Consider the following 23839-nt stretch of genomic DNA (forward strand, 5'->3'; position numbering starts at 1 on the left):
CTGTACTTTAAAACCCTGATTTTTTCCCCTGCAGACATTAAAAACCAGAACAGATTTATTTCCCTTTATAATGAAGCATACCACACACTTCTTTGTTTTATTCTTTGAGAAGTTGTTCATTTTCTGAGCAGAAGGGGTAGAGGTCCAAGTGAATGTACCCCCTCGACTATGTTTAAGAGGGTATGAGAACAGGTAGAGGTGAAGCGTGAAAGTCATGGAGGGCAGAGAGAAAATAAAAGACAAAAACATATTTTTTGCACATATACATATAACAACAATCAATTTTAAAAGAGGCCATAAATTTAAAAGAGAACATGCAAAGGTATATGGGAGGGTTTGGAGAGAGGAATGGGAAGGGAAAAAATGATATAATTATATTACAATCTCAAAAAGAAAATTTAAAAATTCCTATTTATTCTACATGGCACCAAACCAAACACAATTCAAAAATGCATCTTTGTTTCCCTGTTGATATAAAGTTATAATTCTCTCATGGTTTCAAGTGAATTTTAACAAAATAATTGCTGTTGTTGTATTGGACTGAGCAATGATTTTATGGAAGATCTTACTGATTAAAATGCAGGGATTCAGTGTGATTTTCCTGGAATTCTGTGGCATTCATCATGGAAGGCACACATAGTCTATGTTGGCATTATTTATTTAGCATGGGAGAAAATTGAAAAAGCAATAAAATGTCACATGATGTTCCTTACTAGAATGACTAAAGTTGAGAGAAAACCAGAGTAAAAGCTACTTGTTCCTGCACATACAGCCACCTCCATCAACCTCAGTCCTCCCATGTTGGAAGTGTTTATAACTCTGACAGATGACCAATATGGTTCAAATAATGCTAGAGAGTCATTGATAGATGTTAGATGTATATTTAAAGTTATTTGATATTATTACTGCACATGAAAATAATAAATCTGCAATTTCATTTTTCATCATTACTTACTTTATGAATACATGACAATATTTAATGCAGATTGTGTCATGCACTGTCCTAAGCATTTTATGAGTACTGAGTCATTTACTTGTGAAAAAAATCTAAGAAGTAAGTTAATGACACTTTTATTTCCCCACCATAGACAAAAATAATCTTTGAGACATTAAATAATTTGCCCAAACATTCACAACTCTTGAGTGATGCAGCTGTGATCCTAATCCCTATGGAGTTTACAAGTTAATCAGAAGACAAAGTCCCTGTCCATAAGGATCATCAGTAGAAGCTGTTTTGTAAGTGTTCAGTAAGAAATAGTGATTAAATAAGATCCAGCAGACCAACCCCCAGCTCCCGTCCGCCCCGGAACTCCCATCTGGACCAGAGGTGAGTGCCTGGGTTATAGTCAGAGAGGCAACTTCCCCTGGGTCCCACCGCTGAATACAGTCCACCCCAGGAGGACCTGACCAACTTGGCCCCAGTTTCCTGCCAATTGGCAGGCCCTGCGGGAAAGCTCCCCTTTTCCAAGACTGCAGGCAGACACTGCAGTCTCTACACCCTGCCCCCACACCCATCTTCTGGAGACCCCAGCCACTTCCCAAGAATCAGAGACCAGCCCCCAGCTTCCATCCTGCCGTGGAACTCCCATCTGGACCAGAGACCAGAGGAACTCCCATCTGGACAAGAGGAGCTCCCATCTGGACAAAATAAGGAGACATCAGGGACTTCCCAAGACTCAGAGTACAGGCCCCCAGCTCCTATCCGGCCAGCACTCTCAGCTGGACCAGCGCTCCCATCTGGCCCAGAGCTTCCATCTGGACCAGAGAGAGGCTCCCTAAACCTGTCAACTCTCTCTGGACCAAGTACACTGATAAGACCAAGAACAAACCCAAGAGGAGATGGGCAGACATCAAGGCAGAAGTACATACAACAAAATAAAGAGCAATACAGCATCACCAGAACCTAGCCCTCCTCCAACAGCTAGACCTGAACATCACGGAATGGAAGATGAAGAAGAAAACAACCTTATAAGTAACATCATGAAGAGGCTAGAGCCTTATATAGAAGAAATCAAAAATAAAGTAGAGGAACAGACAAACAAAAAAAGGGAAAAACGTTATAAAAAACTAGAGGAAAGGACAATTAAAGCAGAAGAAAAAAATAAGTCTCTGAAAGAAAATCATGAAAAAGCAAGGGAGACAGTCCAAGACCTGAAGAGGGAAATAGAAAAAAATGAAGAAGACACTAGCAGAAGGAATGCTGGAAATAGAAAATCTGAGTAAACAAACAGGAACTTCAGAGGCAAGTATAACCAACAGAATGCAAGAGATGGAAGAGAGGATCTCTGGTGTTGAAGATGCGTTAGAAGAAGTAGATTCATCAGTCAAAGAAAACACTAAAACCAACAAAGTCATGACCCAAAATGTCCAAGACATTTGGGACACCATGAAAAGACCAAACCTATGAATAATAGGGATAGAGGAAGGAGAAGAATACCAACTCAAAGGCACAGAAAATATATTTAACAAGATCATAGAAGAAAACTTTCCCAACTTAAACAAGGAAATGCCCATGAAGATACAAGAAGCCTATGGAACACCAAACAGACTAGGACCCCCAAAAAATTCCCCTCGCCACATAATAATTAAACAACTAAACGTACAGAACAAAGAAAGAATTTTAAGGGCAGCAAAGGAAAAAGGCCAAGTGACTTTTAAAGGCAAACCCATCAGAATAACACCTGATTTCTTGATGGAGACTTTGAAAGCCAGAAGGACCTGGAGAGATATAATGCAGACACTAAGAGACCATGGATGCCAGCCTAGACTAATATACCCAGCAAAACTCTCAATCATCACAGATGGAGTGAACAAGACCTTCCAAGACAAAACCAGATTTAAACAATACTCATCCACAAACCCAGCCCTACGGAAAGCAGTAGAAGGAAAAGTCCAAACTAAGGAAGGCAGATACACCCATGAAAACACAGGCAATAGATAACACCACAGCAGTAAACCCAAAGAAGAGAAGTACACACTCACTACCAACAAAAAATAAAAATAACAACAGGAATGAACTATCACTGGTCATTAATATCCCTTAATATCAATGGACTTAATTCACCTATAGAAAGTTACAGACTAACAGAATAGATACGAAAACAGGACCCATCTTTCTGCTGCATACAAGAAACACACCTCAAATTCAAAGACAGACACCTCCTAAGAATAAAAGGCTGGGAAAAGACTATCCAATCAAATGGTCTTAAGAAGCAAGCTGGTGTAGCCATGTTAATATCCAGCAAAATAGACTTAAAACTAAAATCAATCAAAAGAGATGATGAAAGACATTACATACTCATCGCAGGAAAGATCCACCAAGATGAAGTCTCAATTCTGAACATTTATGCCCCAAACACAAGGGCACCCACATATGTAAAAGAAACATTACTAAAGCTTAAATTACATATAAAACCCCACACATTAATAGTGGGAAACTTCAAGACCCCACTTTCACCTCTGGACAGATTGGCCAAATTGAAACTTAACAGAGACATAATGGACTTAACTGATGTTATGGCTCGAAAGGACTTAATCAATATCTACAGAACATTCCACCCAAACAAAAAAGAATATACCTTCTTCTCAGCACCCCATGGAACCTTCTCTAAAATCGACCACATACTTGGCCACAAAGCAAATCTCAACAGATACGAAACAATTGGAATAACCCCCTGTGTTCGATCAGACCACCATGGTTTACAGTTAGATTTCAACAACAGAAAAAACTACAGAAATCCTACAATCTCATGGAAACTGAGTAATGCTCAACTGAATCACCAATGCGTTAAGGAAGAAATAAAGAAAGAATTTAAAGACTTCCTAGAGATCAATGAAAATGAATACACCACATACCCAAACTTATGGGACACTATGAAAGCAGTGCTAAGAGGGAAATTCATAGCACTGAATGCCCACATAAAGAAGCTGGAGAAATCTCATGCTAGTGACTTGACAGCACACCTGAAAGCCCTTGAACAGGAAGAAGCAAAGTCTCGCAGGAGGAACAGATGCCAGGAAATTATCAAATTGAGAACTGAAATCAATAAAATAGAAATAAAGAGAACAATACAAAGGATTAATGAAACAAAGAGTTGGTTCTTTGAGAAGATCAACAAGATAGACAAGCCCTTATCCAAACTAACTAAAAGACAGAGAGAGAGCATCCAAATTGACAAAATCAGAAATGAAAACGGAGCCATAACAACAGACAATGAGGAAATCCAGAGAATCATCAGGTCATACTTCAAAAACCTCTACTCCACAAAACTGGAAAATCTAAAAGAAATGGATAATTTTCTGGATAGGTACCACATACCTAAGTTAAATCAAGACCAGATAAACCATTTAAATAGTCCAATAACCCCTAAGGAAATAGAGTCAGTCATTAAAAGTCTCCCAACCAAAATAAAGCCCTGGACCTGATGGTTTCACTGCAGAATTCTCCCAGATCTTCAAAGAAGACTTAATACCAATACTCTTTAAATTGATCCACACAATAGAAGAAAAAGGAATATTACCAATCTCCTTCTATGAGGCTACAATTACCCTGATTCCTAAACCAAACAAAGATGCAGCAAAGAAAGAGAACTACAGACTGATCTCCCTCATGAACATTGATGCAAAAATACTCAATAAAATTCTGGCGAACAGACTCCAAGGACACATCAAAACAATTATCCACCATGATCAAGTAGGCTTCATCCCAGGGATGCAAGGGTGGTTCAACATAGGAAAGTCCGTCAATGTAATACACCATATAAACAAACTCAAAGAAAAAAACCACATGATCATCTCACTAGTTGCAGAAAAGGCATTTGACAAAATCCAACACCCCTCCATGATAAAGGTCTTGGAGCAATCAGGAATACAGGGAACATACCTAAACATAATAAAGGCAATCCACAGCAAGCCAATAGACAACATCAAATTAAATGGAGAGAAACTCAAAGCAATACCACTAAAATCAGGAACAAGGCAAGGCTGTCCCCTCTTCCCATACTTATTCAATATAGTACTTGAAGTTCTAGCCAGAGCTATAAGACAACATAAAGAGATTAAGGGGATACAAATTGGAAAGGAAGAAGTCAAGCTCTCCCTATTTGCAGATGGCATGTTAGTATACATGAGTGACCCCAAAAATTCAACCAAGGAACTGATACAGCTAATAAAAACCTTCAGCAACATTGCAGGATACAAGATCAACTAAAAAAAATCAGTAGCCCTCCTATATACAGTAGACACACAGGCTGAGAAGGAAATCAGAGATACATCACCTTTACAATAGCCACAAATGATATAAAATACCTTGGGGTTACCCTAACTAAGCATGTGAAGGACCCATATGACAAGAACTTTAAGTCCCTAAAAAAAGAAAGTGAAGAAGATGTCAGAAAATGGAAAGATCTCCCATGCTCATGGATAGGCAGGATTAACATAGTAAAAATGGCGATCTTACCAAAAGCAATCTACAGATTCAATGCAATTCCCATCAAATTACCAACACAATTCTTCACAGATCTTGAAAGAATAATACTCAACTTCATATGGAAAAACAAAAAACCCAGGATAGCCAAAAGAATCCTGTACAATAAAACAACATCTGGAGGCATCACAATCCCCAACCTCAAGCTCTACTATAGAGCTACTGTAATAAAAACAGCTTGGCACTGGCATAAAAACCGACATGTGGACCAATGGAATCAAATTGAAGACCCTGACATTGACCCGCACACCTATGAACATATAATTTTTGACAAAGAAGCCAAAAATGTACAATGGAAAAAAGAAAGCATCTCCAACAAATGGTGCTGGCATAACTGGATGTCAATGTGTAGAAGGCTGTAAATAGATCCATATCTGTCACCTTGCACAAAATTTAAATCCAAGTGGATCAAAGACCTCAACATAAATCCAGCTACTCTAAACCTGATAATAGAGAAAGTAGGAAGTACTCTTGAATGCATTGGCACCAGAGACCACTTTCTAAATATAACACCAGTAGCACAGACACTGAGAGAAACAATCAATCAATGGGACCTGTTGAAACTGAGAAGCTTTTGTAGAGCAAAGGACACGGTCAATAAGACAAAGCGACAGCCTGCAGAATGGGAAAAGGTCTTCACCAACCCCACATCTGACAGAGGGCTGATATCCAGAATATATAAAGAACTCAAGAAATTAGACATCAAAATGCCCAACAGTCCAATTAAGAAATGGGCTATAGAACTAAACAGAGAATTCTCCACAGAGGAAGTTCAAATGGCTGAAAGACATTTAAGAAATTGCTCAACATCCCTAATTATCCGGGAAATGCAAATCAAAATGACTCTGAGATACCACCTTACACCTGTCAGAATGGCTAAGATCAAAAGCAGAGAAGACAGCTTATGCTGGAGAGGATGTGGAGCAAGGGGAACTCTCCTCCACTGCTGGTGGGAATGCAAGCTTGTACAGCCACTTTGGAAATCAATATGGCACTTCCTTAGAAAATTGGGAATCCATCTCCCCAAAGACCCAGCTATAGCACTCTTGGGCATATACCCATGGAATGCTCAATCATACCACAAGGGCATTTGCTCAGCTATGTTTGTACCAGCTTTGTTTGTAATAGTCAGAACCTGGAAACAACCTAGATGCCCTTCAACTGAAGACTAGATAAAGAAAATATGGTACATATAGACAATGGAGTACTACTCAGCAGAGAAAAACAATGGCATCATGAGGTTTGAAGGCTAATGGATGGATCTAGAAAAAATCATACTGAGTGAGGTAACCCAGACTCAGAAGGACAAACACGGTATGTACTCACGCATAGGAGGATACTAGATGTAAAACAAAGATGACTAGACTGCTACACAAGTCCAGGGAGGTACCTAGAAAACAGGACCCTAGGAAAGACCCAAGGATCACCCAATGACAGAGAAATGGATGAGATCTACATGAACAACCTGGACAAGAGTGGGAGTAATGAAGTGCAAGTTTTGAGGGAAAGAAAGCTTAGGGGAGCAGGAGATCCCAGCTGGATCAAGAAGAGAAAGGGAGAATGAGGAATAACAGACCATGATAAATGAAGACCACATGAGAACAGGAATAGGCAGAGTGCTCGAGAGGTCCCAGTAGTCTGCTGGCAATGGTCTAGAGAAAGCCTGATCTGACCTAGTCTGGTGATCAGATGGCCAAACACCCTAACAGTGGTCTTGGAACTTTCATCCAATAACTGATGGAAGTGGATGCAGAGATCCTCAGCCAGGCCCCAGGTGGAGCTCCAGGTGTCCAACTGTTGAGAAAGAGGAGGGTCTGCAAAAGCATGAATTGTTGAATCCAAGATTGCAAAACGCACAGGGACAAATAGCCAAACGAATGGAAGCACATGAATTATGAACCAAAGGCTGTGGAGCCCCCAGCTGTATCAGGCCCTCTGGATAAGTGAGACCATTGAATAGCTTGATCTGTTTGGGAGGTACCCAGTCTTTGGGACCAGGATCTGTCCTTAGTGCATGAGCTGGCTGTTCGAAACCTTGGGCTTACACAGGGACCCTTTGCTCATTCTGGAAGGAGGTGACAGGACCTGCCTACACTGAATCCAGCAGGTTTAAATGAATCCTCAGGGGTGCCTTGATCCTGGAGGACATGGGAATGGAGGGGAGGGCCTGGGGGGAAGGTGGTGGTAGGGTCGGGAGGGGGTAGGACATGGGAACTCATGGCTGATGTATAAAATTTAAAACACATAATAATAAAGAAAAAAAAATGATAAGATCCAGCACTTAAGGCCAGAGTGGTCTTTTAATCTATTATTATTTTTATTAAAATTCACTTTTATTTTAATGTATGAATATTTGCATAAATGTATTTGTGTGCACCACATACATGCAGTGCCCACAGAAGCCAGAACAAGGCATATGACCTTCTGGAGCTGGAATTATAGGCAGTTGTAAAGGCCATGTGGGTGCTGGAAACTAAACCTACATCATCTGCAAGAGTAGCAAGTGTTGTTAACCACTGAGCCATCTCCTCAGATCCCATTATTTATTGTTATCACCACCATTATCATGATCATCATTGTCCTCATCATCATTATGAAACAGAGTCTCACTGTGTAGCCATGGTTGCCCTTGAAGTCACAATATAGACCAGACTGGCTTCAAACTCACAGACATCTACCTGCTCCTGCCTCCAAAGTGCTGGTGTTACTTACCACACCACTATGCCTATCCAATAGTGAAATCAGAAAAAAAAGAGGTTTATTCAGTGTGGGATAAAGTTACCCAACCATGTCCTCCAGCTAAGTCAATGTTCATAGCCCTAACAAGAAGTTATTTTTAAATATGTATGTCATGTCAATGAATATGTCATGAGAAAGTGACTACTTCTTTAAATGAATAATCTCAATATCAAGAAAAAATGTATTGTGTAATGAAAGTTTATTGGTAGAACCAAATCAAGCTTTCAAAAGAAATACAGAAATGATGGGAAAGCTGGGTATTTGGCATTCTTTAGAAAATACACTTAAGCCAGAAAAACAAAAAGTGAAGATAAGGAGTCCTCTTTAATATTTAAATATCAGCCCTTTGAGTAGAACCAGTAAAAGGCCCCAAACCCTCAAACAGCCTTGTAACTAAAAATCAGAAAACAAGTAAAAGCTTTGATTTGTGGCTATTTTGCTAATCATAAAAAAAAAAAAGCTGAAAACACAACGGTCTTCTTCCACTTAGTACTTGTGAATAGTGTCAAGTAATTATTTATAGCCTTGGAGTCCATGCATTAGCATTCACACTGCCTTCCAGGCTTTGCTTCTGTTTCTACAATTGGTGATATTGTACACATTTATGACAAAATACTGTAAAAACACTTTCTGAAGCTTTTATTTTATTTTATTATTATTATTTAATTTTACACATCAGCCATGGGTTCCCCTGTCTTCCCCCTCCTGCCCCTGCTCCCACCTTCCCCCCAGGCCCTCCCCTCCATTCCCATCTCCTCCAGGGCCAAGACTCCTCCTGGGGATTCATTTAAACCTGGTGGATTCAGTGTAGGCAGGTCCAGCCCCTCCTTCCAGGCTGAGCAAAGTGTCCCTGTGTAAGCCCAAGGTTCCAAACAGCCAGCTCATGCTCTAATGACAGGTCCCCGGTCCCACAGCCTGGATGCCTCCCAAACAGTTCAAGCTATTCAATTGTCTCACTTATCCAGAGGGCCTGCTCCAGCTGGGGGCTCCACAGCCTTTGGTTCATAATTCACATGCTTCCATTTCTTTGGCTATTTGTCCCTGTGCTTTTCCAATCTTGGTCTCAACAATTCACACTCTTACAGTCCCTCCTCTTTCTCGACAATTGGACTCCTGGAGCTCCTCCTGGGGCCTGGCCGAGCATCTCTGCATCCATTTCCATCTGTTATTGGATGAGAGTTCCAGCATGTTTGGCCATCTGATCACTAGACTAGGTCAGATCAGGATGTCAACGTGTAGAAGGCTGCAAATAGATCCATATCTGTCACTGTGCACAAATCTCAAGCTTTTTTAGTATGTTTCTGATTACATTAGTAATGGCTTCAACTAAGTTCTTTATCATGATAGCCAATACAATGTGTGTTGACTTAAATAGGATAAAAAATAAAACCCAAAAAAGTCACTACATAATAGTGAGTTACCATTATGATGTAGAAATTAACTGAGCATAAATATGTGCTAGCAATTTATGTGCATCACAATTCCCTTACTTACACAATTCTATTGGAGAGAAGAGGTGATGGAAATTCAGATACAAAGTCTACAATGAGAAAAGGCCTGGCTGCTCACAAAAATCTGTAGCCTATAATCCATGGGCATTCTATTAGACTTCACTTTCCAGGCTTGTTTGTGGTTAATGTTTAGGCATATAAGTGGGCTATAGCCAGTGGAATTTTGGAGAAAGTGGTCTGTGCTGCTTTATTTTTAGTCCTGGTTCATAAAAAAAATGGGCAATCCTCTATGGCATGTGTGGAACTCCCAGATATGGGCCACACCTCACCAGTAAGCATGCTTATTATATATCTCTTTGCCCTTCAGTCCTTATTGGCCTTGAGGTTTTAACTACCTTGATATGGTAGGAGGTGGTTTTGTGACAAATCTGAGCCTAAGACATAAGAATTCCCAACAACTACCTCTCCTTTCTTAGGACCTTTAAATCTCCATAACATAAATCTAAATACTGTGTTGGAGAGATTATCAAAAGAGCCATGAGAAGACCACATGGAAAACAGCAAAGGCTTGCTTGTCCCAATGTCTCAACTAAACCCAACCTTAACTAATCTCTGAAATGAATGAAGTATTCTAAGTGAACACTGTCAAGTTCAGAAGGACTATCATGTAGTAGAACCAATGGTGGCTGCTTTAATTCACTAAGGTTTAGAGTGGTTTACTTGTTGTGAATTCCTGTGTAACCAAATCAGAAATCTCTTGTGGGTAGGGCCCATCTTTGTCTTTAGATCTTTTCATCCCACTAATCATTACCTTTAGAACTGAAATTAGGAATAAACTTTAATTGAGAGATCTGTATATGTGCCTGATGGATCTACTACTATTCATGCTGTCCTATGTCCTCACAAATAACAGGCTTCACCAATCTGAATCTGCAGCACCTCCTCCCCATATATCTTCCCAAGGGACTATAATACATATAGTTCCTTCTCTTTTCATAATTCCTTTGAAAGAGAGGTAGGTGATCAAGCAGACAGTGATCTTTCTGCACTGCTTTACAGAGCATGTGGGGACTCCTTCAACAATAGAGCAGATCAATATATTTTGGCATCCTTCCAGGTTTAAACAACATATATTCAATTATTAGAAATAGGTAATGCTTTTATTTTTCAGAACTATAACTGAATCCCAAAATGCTATGGTGAAATTTATTTAGATTACAACCATTACTGCTAGATCTTTTGCTGGTCTGCTTAACCTCCATTGGCAAGGAGCATTCAGCTGCCACTTCGTTCTGGATTATTTTAAGACTATACCCCAAACTATACATTGTGAAGGATATTTCCATTTATCTATTCCTTTAAAGAGCTCAGTGAAATGTGGCATCTTTTTGGTTAATTTTTGGGATTGCTGAGAATGTCCAGAGGCTTTGTGACCAGCCAGAGGGCCAGAAGATTCTGCTTTCTCTCAATGCTGACATTTGCTTCTTGAACTGTACCTGCTTGTCTTCTCCTCACTCCAGGTATATTGACTTTGATCCTACTTCTAGTATCCTCCTGTGGCTCTTGTGACTTATCTACAGGAAGAATAATGGTTAGCTGTTTCAAATGTAAATATGCCATTAAAGTAAACCAATAGGTAGCTAGAACATGAATCTCAAAGTCAAAACCACAAGAAAGAAACCCTAACATTTACTGAATATTTACCACCTCCTTGAATATTTTTGTACTGGTGGCAGTGATCAAGCAGGCAAACCAAGGGGGTGATTTCTTCATAAGTAGGTTTTTTTCCCCCAAAATAACTTTTGGATCCTAGAAAATCAGAGTGGCTTGTTACATTGCTTCATTTGAAAAAAAAAAGGCTTTTTCAAGTGAGAATTTTTTTTCAAAGAGAAAAATAATTTACTTACTTTTAGTCAAAGGCTAATAGTTAACTTATTAAATCATTCTTGGCAGAGCAAATGAACAAGTAAGCACTAGAAGTGAAAATGTAATGTAGCTACCTTTCTAAACCTTTGAGAAGTCTAGCTTTTTCACTAACTCCACTTGCTTATATTATGTGAATGGATGCTTTGTCTGCATGTATGTCTGTGCACCATGTGTATGCCTTGTGCCCACAGAGGCCAGAAGAGAGCATTAGATCCCCTAGAACTAGAGTGACAGGTGTTTGTGAGCCATCATGTGGGTGCTAGGAATGGAACACAGGCCCTTTTGATGCTCTTAACCACTGAGCCATCTCTTGAGCCCCAAAGTCTAGCTTTAAGAATGCTTTCAAAAGAAACCCCTGAAGCAAAATTAGTTGAGCCAAAAATAGTGACACATTTTCAGAAGGAATAAGAAATGCACATTTTGTCTTATGTCATTGCCTCCTGGTTCACACAGAGAAACTTTCATGTGATACCATTTATTCTGATAAGGTATAGAGAAGGACATTTCTTCTATAGCTGCTCTTTCTGACTTCAATAACAAACACTTTTTGGATTCTACAAGTTTCTTGGGATGCTGCTGCTAAATGAAAGGACACTCATTATGAGTATGATGTCATGTGAATTCTCAACAGGGCAGGGCACTTATTCCAATATGGGCAGATTCATTTCTCAATGAACAATGAATAACTTTGGAAAAAGACTAAGAAATGCAAAGATGCTGAAATTATGTTACTTTAAACTGAAGAAATCAATTCCAAAGCAGATATTTACAGATCATCATGCAATTAAACAGGCCCTAAGCATATATCAATATCATATCTGGGAGACAAAACTTTACCTTAAAATTCTTAAGTGAAACAAAATAGGCTAAAGCAAAAAAAAAAAAAAAAAAAGAAAGAAAGAAAAAGAAAAAGAAAGAAAGAAAGAACGCCACCAAAGGGGATTCTTTCCAATCCTTTGTATTTAAGTACTACATTTGGTCACATTTTGCTTTGTCAACTGCCTTTACTGCATTACAAAAAGCCTCCTCCTATAATATGATTTGAATAACTTCAAATTTACATAAGATTTAATGAACTCACTCCATCAACAAGTTAATTACAAGTATCACGAGAAATACAAATTTCTATCAGTTCTAATTTGGTGCCTAAAATGTGATCTATGGACAATAGGTCTCTTAGTTTTGGTTTAAAACCATTTATCTTATTAAATGTTCCTAATTAATTTATAACCAGCATAAATGGTAACACTTTATATGAAGTAAGAAAAAGCAACATTTTCAGTATAAGACTGACAGTTAATTGATCTAAACTTCCACTTGTGGAGCAATTGACCAAGGGACCTTTCAAAAAAAACATAATTTTTTATTGACACTTTGGAAATTTCACATCATGCACCCCAATCTCACTCATTTCCCAGTCCTTCCCTATTGGCTCTCCACCCTTGTAACAACCCTCCAAAAAGAAAATTAAAAAATGAAATTAAAAACAAAACAACAAACAAACAACATCTTGTTGACCCCTCTGGGCAATAACATGTTCCTCTATCAAACATAGACTTCTCTTATACCAGTCACAACTGTCTCATCTCTAGTTCCTCTGTACTTGTACCATTCTGATCCTCCATCTTTTTCCCCTTTCCATCACATGTTCATTCATTGTACTGGCATTGGAAGCTATGGTATATCACACAGTACACCCTTTGGCCCAAACAGTTTTACTTGCATATGCTCATTGCAATGAGTCGTCGGTCTGGTTCAAGCCCTCTGCCTTCTGTTACACCATCAATGCTGGACTCTCCCTGAGACTCCTTTCAGATATCCTGTTGTTGTCCTGTGTCAGGGGGATCCTGTGACTATTGTGCATAGGACTGGTCCTTTCACATGCTCCAGAAGCTCATAGGTGGGGTAGTTGTTGGGTTAGGCCAACTGAAGGCCCTGGATCTAGGACTGGGTGATAGCTGAGTTGGTTAGCCCAGGTCTGTGCCTGCCTCCAACCCCTCCCCCCCCACAACGAGAGGCAGGGACAGCTCTCCTGCAACCTTGCCACTAGGGCCAGCTCTCCCATGCTGTCCCAGAAAAGGGTGTGGTCAAGGGAGCTTTTCTATTTATTAATAAGTTAGTTCTTTGACAGCTTCAAAAAATGTACATAATACATGCATTGCTTTCTTTCTCCCATCCTCCTTTATCTTCCTTTCACTGCTATCAACACCTTTCTCCTCCTTACCTGTCCCTTTCCTAGATTCATGACTTTTGGCTATCTTGTGTAATCCATTTGGTTTAACCAAGGCCATCTGTATGACCACTGAATTGGGACTATCCTTTGGAGCCTGATGAGGTCATGGGTAGGTGCATCGCTGAAGGCAGTGACTTCTCCTCTTCCCATATCTATCACTAAGAAATAATTCATCATTGAGGGGGAGGGCCCTTTGAACTCCTCTTTCATCCATGCTTGGTGGTTGATGGTCCCAGTCTCATGCAAGACCAGTGCATATGTCTACCGTTATTAATAGTACATTATTGCAATGTCTGTGTTTTGCCCAAGAATCACCTTTCACGGACATTCTCCCTATTGTTAGGCTCATGTCTACATGACCCTGTTCCATCCTTCAGAATATTATACCCTATTAGAACTATATATGTTTATGAAAATATTTTCTATACCTACTGTCTGACAAGATAACCACTGGCCACTCATGGCTGACATTCTTTTGAGATTTGACTAGTGAAAATTATTAACTAAATTTAAATTTTTACTTAAACGTAATTGCTTTTTAATCTAAATAGGTACAAGTAGCTTGTGGCTACTGTGTTTGACAACACAGATATAGGTCAAATCAACAAGACTCCTTGGAGTTGGGGATCAGGCAATAACAGGTATATGAAGCTCTCTTCTAATGGGCAATCTAAGTTGAAAACCGTGGAAAGGCTTGGATAATCACAATACTATTGAAGGAAGTTAATTCCTTAAACATTTTCTGGGAGGTGTAACTTGTTTTCTAGATTTCATAAATTATTTGTTCTGAACTTGAGCTTCTCTCTGTCCAGCCTCTCCCACTAGCTTCTTGTACCCTTCCACTCTCGTGGGATGCATGACCTGTCTCTATGCATTCACTGACTGATCTTGGCAAATCTCTCCCATGCTGCAGGCATAATATGACTGACCTCACTTTGAACTTGAAAGCTAGGTACTCTTTCATCTCCTCCACAGGGAACAGAAATAATCTAATAATGCTACTAATTAAGACAAGTCCCTACACTTATATACTGTTAATTTAAAATTCTTTTCATTGTATGCAGGATTGCTCTAGATGCCCTATGCTGAAGACCATTTCTAGTGGTATCAGTTAAACACCTGCCATTTAATTTGCTCATTTTATTTTATCTTTATTTTTATTTTTTTCGAGACAGGGTTTCTCTGGGTAGCTTTACGCCTTTCCCGGATCTTGCTCCGTAGCCCAGGCTGACCTTGAACTTACAGAGATCCACCTACCTCTGCCTCCCAAATGCCAGGATTTAAGACGTGCGCCACCACTGCCTGGCTTAATTTGCTCATTTTAATTCCTTTTTCTTTTTCTTTTTTTCAAAATGGTGCTGGGTTGGTTAAACCCAGGTCCTTGTACATTCAGGGAAGTACTATACTACTGAGCGTACTGCAGCTCCTTCTGTGGTTGTTATTTGAATATGGGACTTATTTGTAGAACATGTTGCAAAGAGGGCTCTATGGTCCCAGTGCTCAGCTTTGAATTTCAATTCAGTCTTTTTTGATTCATCCTTTATTCTAAGGGTCAGTTACTTACTACATATAATGGAGCTAAAAATGGAAAAATGCACACAATTTTTATGGTAAGTGAAATGAGCCACATATTCTCCTGAGCCCAGATTTTTATGTCTCTCTCATGTACACATAAGTGAATAATTAAATAAGTGTAATTTTAAAAATTAAAAAAATAGTAAGATCCAGAACCTAGAATTTAAGCATAATGGTTGCTATTTAGGCACACCATCACTCTATTGACATATTGAAAACCCCAACTGCTACCACCTAACATGTCCCCATGATTACTACTGATTTGTGCATGTGCACATTCTCTACAGTGACATTTTCTGCTTTTTCCTTGTAACAATTTTTTCATGTAAAGAACCATAATATGACAAACTATTAGTGCCATGAGAGTTTGAAGACAGCACGGCTATTCATAGTACACAGCAAGAGGATTGCTCATCAGTGACTCACAGCAAGGATAAAATAAGTGGAAGGCTATGTATGCTTCCAGAGGATTGAGATTTCTGGGGAAATAACAAACATCTTGTGGACAAAGAATATACCCACTGTTATCCCTTGCCTTTACTGTGTACTCACAGCTTTAACCACAAATCTATTTTATAAGGTGAAGTCTATTAACACTCTTTTTTTTTTAACAGATGAAAAAAAAATCCAAGGTAAGGGCAGATAAAGTAACTTGTCCCCAGACAGACTGCTTGAGGCTTGGCTAGGATTGACCTTATACCATTATTCTGTTCTGCTTTTCCATTATTTCCTTTCCTACTCTAGACAGTTCTTTAGAATGACTAGAAGTGTGATGGCAGCCCTATGCTGACCTCCAAATCTGTCTCATTTGGTTTTCTTATAAAGTCAAATTCTAAAGTTTCGTGACTTACCTCTATCATCAGAAACACTTCTAGCATATAGACTGAAGCATTCCTTGACCTTGGGGTGGCAAGTGTTGTTCAGTTAGATAACTACAATCCTGGCTCTCTTCAGCCCAAAGGTCTCTGGGTTTTTGTTGTTGTTGTAAATCAAGCCTTACTGGAATACAAACACACCCACTCATGTCTATATTGTCTGTTGCTGTTTTCCCAATATAATTGCAGCATTCAGTACACAATAAAGCCTGTCCGACTTGCAACACTTTTGCTGACCTTTTACTGAAAAACAATCTAAAATCACCAGACATATGATAGAGGAGATGGATATTCACACTGGATAGATTGTTTCACTATTCTAAAAGCAAAAGAAACTGATCTTTTAAAATGCTTAGGAATCATTGGATTTTATGAGTGGTCACCTATGTCAGAGTGGGTTTTTCAGTGACACAACTGCTTTTGTTTACCAATGCTATTATAAATAACCCCAAATAAACAGAATTGTTCCCCAAGCTCAACTTGGAAAGAATAATTTCCTTGGCATATTATCAGTGCTTTTTATCTCAGATAAATAGACATTTGTTTATGTCTCCCATGAAAAGTCATATAATATCTCCAATATAGGGACATTACAAACGAAACAGAACAAAGCATCAAATAATCAAGCAAACAATACCTTCTAGACTATGATGACATGTTTGCTATAGATGCTATAAGGAATGAGTTAAAACATGGCCAGGGGGAATCTACTTTTGTGTTAAAGAAGGTAAACTTGGTTCTTTGAAGGTCTCAAATAATAGGTCTCAAACCTAGACATGTGTAGACAATCTCTTGAGGTGTCTAACTTAAGGGGGACAGTGGAGGTTTGGGGATGTTTAAGTGTCAGCTCTTTTCCCAGAAGACTCTAATGTCATAGATACCACTTCTTATATGTGAATGTGAATGCACTCTCCATCTCTCCCATTTCAGCTATTTGCTTGATTCTTTCCCAAGGCCAGAAACAATGGCTAGAAGAGAACAGCTTTTATATTTTGTGCCTTTGCATATCTGTTGGTTGGAAGGTAGTTTGGAGGAGAGCAGCAATTCTACCATCTAGACAGAAAACCATTTGTCCCTGTTATGTGGAAATGAGGCCAGCAGGGAATATTTATATTGGGGACATTTGTTTTAAAGTAGCTAAAACCACTTCCAGTAAAAACTGAAAAAAAAACAAAAAAACAAAAAACCAAAAACAAAACTTGCTTCTCAGCTTCTCCTATTAAATGTCAAACATGTAAAAGGGGAAATTGAAAAGAGAGAAAGTAATTTACAGAGTCACACCAAACACCAGGTAAGACATAAAAACAAACTGGCTGTTTTTTTCATTTGCTATTTCTCTGGGATGTTTTTTTTTTTCTCAATATACTATTTTTGAAACAATAAATTAAAATGTGTTTCACAGAGCTCCCTAAGCACTTCTGTTTTGATATATAATGTATCCTCTGGGCAATGAAATATATTGAATTTTAGCTTTTAAAAAGAAAAATGTAGCAAAATAATAAAGGGACTTGATGAGTTGTAATTAAACTAATGAAAATAATTTCTTGAGTTAAAAAATACCACTTTTAAGTTGTGCAATTTACTGTTTTGCTAAGCATATTTAAAGATATATGTGATCAGTATCAATTCTGAAGCTCCGTCATCACCTTAGAAAGTCCATACCTGTTATTAATTGCTACTGATGCTTCTCTCACCCCAGCACTTGAAAAACACTAATGTACTCTCTGTCATTATGCGCTTGTCTAATTTTGGCATTGAATATAGATGAAGTCATACAATATGTGCCCCATTTATGTCTGGTTTCTTTCATCTAGCATACTTTGAGATCTTTCACTGCTGTAGCTTTTATCAGCCCTCAAACTGTTTCTTATGGTGAAATAGCATAGATAGATCATATCTTATCATCTGTTAGTTAAGGAGCTTTTCAGCTGTTTCTACTCTTTGGCTATTATGAATAAAGCTATTTTGAATACTCACAAACAAGTTCCAGTGTGAGCATGGTTTTGATTTTCTTGGATTTTTTGATTATCTAAAGGTGGCATTGTTGGATCATATAGTAACTGTGTATACACCAAAAATCAAAATGGGAAAAAACCTTAAACAATACAACTCAAACATCGAGAATTAAAAATACATTTTCTAAGGACAGGTCCGGGTCCCACTGCCTGGATGCCTCCCAAACAGTTCAAACTATTCAACTGTCTCACTTATCCAGAGGGCCTGATCCAGCTGGGGGCTCCTCTGCTTTTGGTTCATAGTTCATGTGTTTCCATTAGTTTGGCTATTTGTCCCTGTGCTTTTTCCAATCTTGGTCTCAACAATTCTCGCTCATACAATCCCTCCTCTTTCTTGCCAATTGGACTCCTGGAGCTCCTTAGCTGGCTGTTTGGAACCTGGGGCTTATGCAGGGACACATTGCTCAGCCTGGGAGGAGGGGACTGGACCTGCCTGGACTGAATCTACCAGGTTGAGCTGAATCCCCAGGGGTGTCTTTGCTCTGGAGGAGATGGTATTAGGGGGTGGGCTGGGAGGAAGGTGGAGGAGGGGAGTGGGGGGGAGGACAGGGGAACCCATGGCTGATATGTAAAATTAAATTAAATTATAAAAAAGAAAAAATATTTAAAAGAATATATTTTCTACATAGTTGCTTGAGATATAGATACCATTAATAATGAGAAAATCCATAACATCTCTACTTCATGTCTGTTGGCCACTAGAGCTCTGGCCAAGCTAAGAGAATGAACAAAATCTTTGTTTCCTTTTGTTTTCATACACTAATGATCATGAATGACTTGCGATTTTAAAAGATTTCTAGTGTCCATTTCTTTACAAGTGAGCTATATACTGGGTACACCAAAACAGAAGGTAAACTATTTATATTTTAATACCAATAAGTTGTTGATATCTAGTACAGAAATTATATATGTTAAAATACAATTCAGGTCCATATTGCAAGATATGCTAAAAATAAAATGCTGCATAGAACAGTTCAATAACCTTGTTTTATTTACTTTCATGCTCTTTGACTTTATTGCTCTTTGAATGAAGCCAGAACTTAATATTACTTACAAGGTAATCATTCCATACATGAAGGCTGATAGGATGTGAATTAAACAGCAAAGGTAATCGCTGAATGTCTTTCTGGCTCTGTGGACTATCACCAATGTTAAGAGATGTCAAAAAACCAATGAAACAAATAGTGTAGAAGATATCCATGTGTGAATTCCCAGAACCTAGGAGTCTAGGAATGTGTTACCTTGAATGGCAAAAGGGCCTTTGCATATGTCATTACATTTGCAACATTGACATGTGGAGAATATACTAGATTATCCAGGTGAGCTCACTCTAACTACATGAGTCCTTAACATAGACGAACCTTATCCAGCAGAACTCAGAGAAGATGTGACTACTGAGGAAGGGCTTTGGAGATGAAAGAAGTCGACAAGTCAGGGAATGGAGGCTATAGAAGCCACCCACATTACTTGGTGCCTGATCTTATGAAAGTTAGACCTCTAGTGGGAGAATAGGGTATCAGGTAAGCTACATCCCAACAAAACTAAAGTTTTCTTCAGCATTGAATATACATTATTATTTAAAGTAAAAGGGTTTGGCCAGCTCTTCATTAACTTCATATTATTAGCAAGAGTAATACAGTAAAATATTTCTTAGAATGATTGAGACTGTTCCAGAAACAGCCCAATTCTGTTACTGAACACCATTTTCTACTACTTCTTGTTTCTATAAATTCTGTTGTGAGAAAAAAAAAAGATAGACACAACCAAATGCTGCTATCTGCCTTGGAGCACCCAATAATGCTTTATTCATACCCTCCCACATACACACTGGATATCTGAAGAGCTCTGAGAATATTGTCCTTTGGATATTTTTGGACACACATTTCCAAATCATTTTCTCTAATACGTGAGTATATATTAACTCCTCAGTCTTTTAATAATAATAATAAGGATAAATATCACAACTAATAGAGAGAACAATTTTATATATTTATTGAATGCCAGACCATGCTAAGTGCTAAATTTCATATAGGCACTTAGGAATATATATGTATAGATGCACATTAATTTTAAAAAGAGGCTTTGGATTTGAAAGAGAGCAAGGAAGGGTATATGAGAGGGTTTGCAGAGATGAAAAGGAAGAGAAAAATGTGATTATAATCTCAAAAAATAAAAGAAATATTTTTTAAAGGATCTCATTTATGGGCTGGACCACAGGACTTGGGTTCAATTCCCAGCACTCACATGGTGGCTCATAACTCCCTGTAACTCCAGGTCCAACACCAGTTGCCATCCATAAGTAGACAGGGAAAATCTTATGATGCCCTACCCTTAGATGAATAGCTACAAGCAATTATCACTGCCTATAGAGGGAGCATTAATCTTATCCAGGGATGAGATTAGTTATCTAATATCAAGTAGTTGACCCTAAAAATATATAATATAATCAGCCTTGCATGGATTCAGCAGGTTGTATTTATATATTTATTTTTATGAGTATATGTAACAACAGGGGCTAAAGAAAAGGAGGATGTAAATATAGGACAGAGTGGGAGGCATGTATAGGAGTTATGGGATGGAGAAAAGGGATGGGGAAATGATGTAATTATATTTTAACATAATAAAATAGAAAAATAGGCTGCAAGTTTATCCTATTCCCTAGCATCTTAGATGGACCATTAGGTTTTTCTGCCTTTTTAGAACACCCGAGAAAGGCACTAGTTCATTAGAGAATGTCTGAAAAGTCACATAAAGAAGAATGTGATTTTCCTTAGCCTAGCCTGGTACTTCAGAAGGCACACAAAAGCACCTGTACCACAGACCATTTCAAAAGCACACAGCTATAATTGATTGTTAGAGCTTACCTTAAAATTTAAGTTACTTTCAGGTAGCAGTTCTGCTATAGTTACTCAAATTGTAACTCTGCACTGTTTCAGCCTCCTGAGCACTGGGTACTCTGTGTCCATAGACCTAGTGAGGCTTAAGCCAAGCTCGCAGCCAGATCACCTAAAAAGGCAAATATACCAACTTCCATGCCAAAAAAGACATAACTAATCAATCTCTGTCCTGTGCAGCCCAGCTAAGGCCTTTCAACACACTCCTGGTGCCAATTAGGAGTAGCTGAAATACATGTGTGCACCATCACATGCACTAATTATAAGTATTCAAGTTATAAGATTGCTTATAAAATATACAAGATGCATTCATGAGATATTCACTTCAGAGCCAGCAAGATGGCTCAGAGGGTTAAAGCCCTTATTGCTCAGGCCTAACAACCTGAGTTTGATGCCATTATCCTATAGTGAAAGGGTAGAACTGACTCCAAAAAGTTGTCCTCTGACACATACATGGACTGTATCACATGTGTGCCCAAATACACAGATGCATCTCTCTCTCTCTCTCTCTCTCTCTCTCTCTCTCTCTCTCTCTCTCTCACACACACACACACACACACACACACACACACACACACACACACACTAAAAAATATAAGAAAAAGTAAGATATTAACTAGAACAGCCTCTTCAATAGTGAAAATACCAACAATTCCAATCCCAGTATGCAAAAGATAGACCCAAGAACATCACTAATTACATCCCTCTAAAACCCTCTCCTTTGGATACTTAGTGGGATGTTGCAATAACATCAACAAAACAGAAAACCCCTCTCTTAAAATCAACAGAAATGTGTGCACATATTCACCACAAGATGCATGGCAGAATGCTCATAGCGTCATTATTCACAATAGCCTCAAACCATAAACTAGTAAAATGTCCATCAAAGTAGAAAGGATAAATTGTGGTTTATCCACATAATGGAAAGCTACATGGTAATGAGAATGAAAAAAACAACTTCAACCACTTAAACGAATACACATGAGTCCCACAGATATCATGTTGACACCAAAGACAGCATATGACCCCATCAATGCAAAGTCTCAAAATAGGAGAAATCAATCTAAAGTGTGAAAAGACAGAATAGGTGTTATTTTTAGGGTAGAGTGATTGGAACACTTTAGGGTCTTAGGTTGCTTCTTCATCTGGCACACATAGGTTCATTTTGTGGAAGCCATTTTAGTTTGTAAACTTGCAAAACATGCATACTTTATATGGGCACATTAAACTTTACCAATATCTAACATACAGTATTAATATAGGTTATAAATAACTATGTTGTATTTTAATCACATGTTTACAGACATCAGCAACCTAAGTATCATCTATCAAGGGGCAATTAACTAAGTAACCTCTGGGATAACTATTCAATGTAATTCTGTACAGGTACTGAAGGAAAAATGAAGTGGCTGTTCCTGTATAAACTTGAGGAGATATCAACTATATATAAAGTTAACAAATTTATAGAACAATATAAGGTGTCCATTATAATTCCTCAGAAAGATCAGGAACTATCTTCTCAGATATTAACAGTGGCTATGACTTGACAGAGAGATTCTTAGGGCATTATGCCTAATGCTTTTCTATATTATGGAGAGTCTACTTACAAGCATGAATCATGTTTGTACTAAGAAATAAAACCATACAAAAATTAAGAACAAAAATGTCCTAAGTTTGAGTTTCTTATTGTCTCATTTGTGAGGATTGAGGCTTTTGATGGATGGAGGAAATGATAATGGAATAAACACAGTGCCTTGCCTTCAGGGTTGCTAAGTGAACCCAGGGATAGAGGTCACATTGGTTGGTTGCTGGCAATCTTAACAATTGATTCAAATTAGCACTTGTTTACTCTACATTCAAATCTAGTTGTGGTGTGGTCACCGCAAACAGGATTCCTGGCCACACAAATAATGTGTCTACAAAATGGCAAAACAACTGGATTTGTTTGATTTAATGAACAAAACCATATACTCACAGGGAGGGAACAAAAATCAAAACAGCTACACCCAAAATAACCCAGTCAGATGGGTGGTTCACCAAATGTACCATTTCATTGAATCAACATGTTAGCAGCCTCTCATGGACTCTGAGAAACTCAGTTTCAAGTGAAATACTTGTAATAAACCAAGAAGCCATGAAAGAAACACATTCCCCATCATCAGCAAATGCTCTCTGAGTATTCCTTGAGGATCTGCCATTATGCTTATGGTCTGAAGATAAGATACTACTTTCATAATCATCAATGATGTTTTTGTTAGGTGCTCTTAATATAACCTATTGCACTGAATGATAATCTACATTGGCTTGGGCAAAATTGATAAAACTATAGCTTTCCACATAAAGTAAAGATTTAACAGATAAATAGAACAGTTTGTTCCCAATAAATTGCCTTTGTATATCTCAACTCTGACTGCACACTACATTCAACAGAAACAAAATTTCCAGAAATAGCACCTAGTCATCAATATTTTTCAAGCTTCTCTGGTTACTGAAAGTCACAATAACATATGAAAGCTTTGCTTGGTCTAATTAAATGAGAAATTGGGTAGAATGAAACCAAGACATAAATGTCTTCAAAAACTCACCAAATGGGTCTTTAATGTAATGAGCATTGAAGATCACTACTTCTAAATTATATTAGAAGTC

The 23839-nt window shown here is 38.3% G+C and overlaps 1 protein-coding gene across 2 annotated transcripts in view; it reads right to left on the reverse strand.

Moving 5' to 3' along the window:
* Arhgap6 (Rho GTPase activating protein 6) overlaps positions 1-23839 on the reverse strand; it is a 254670-nt gene that overhangs the window by 96865 nt on the left and 133966 nt on the right. The window lies entirely within an intron of this gene.

This window comes from Onychomys torridus, chromosome X (genome assembly GCF_903995425.1).
Source record: "Onychomys torridus chromosome X, mOncTor1.1, whole genome shotgun sequence".
Lineage (NCBI taxonomy): Eukaryota > Metazoa > Chordata > Mammalia > Rodentia > Cricetidae > Onychomys > Onychomys torridus.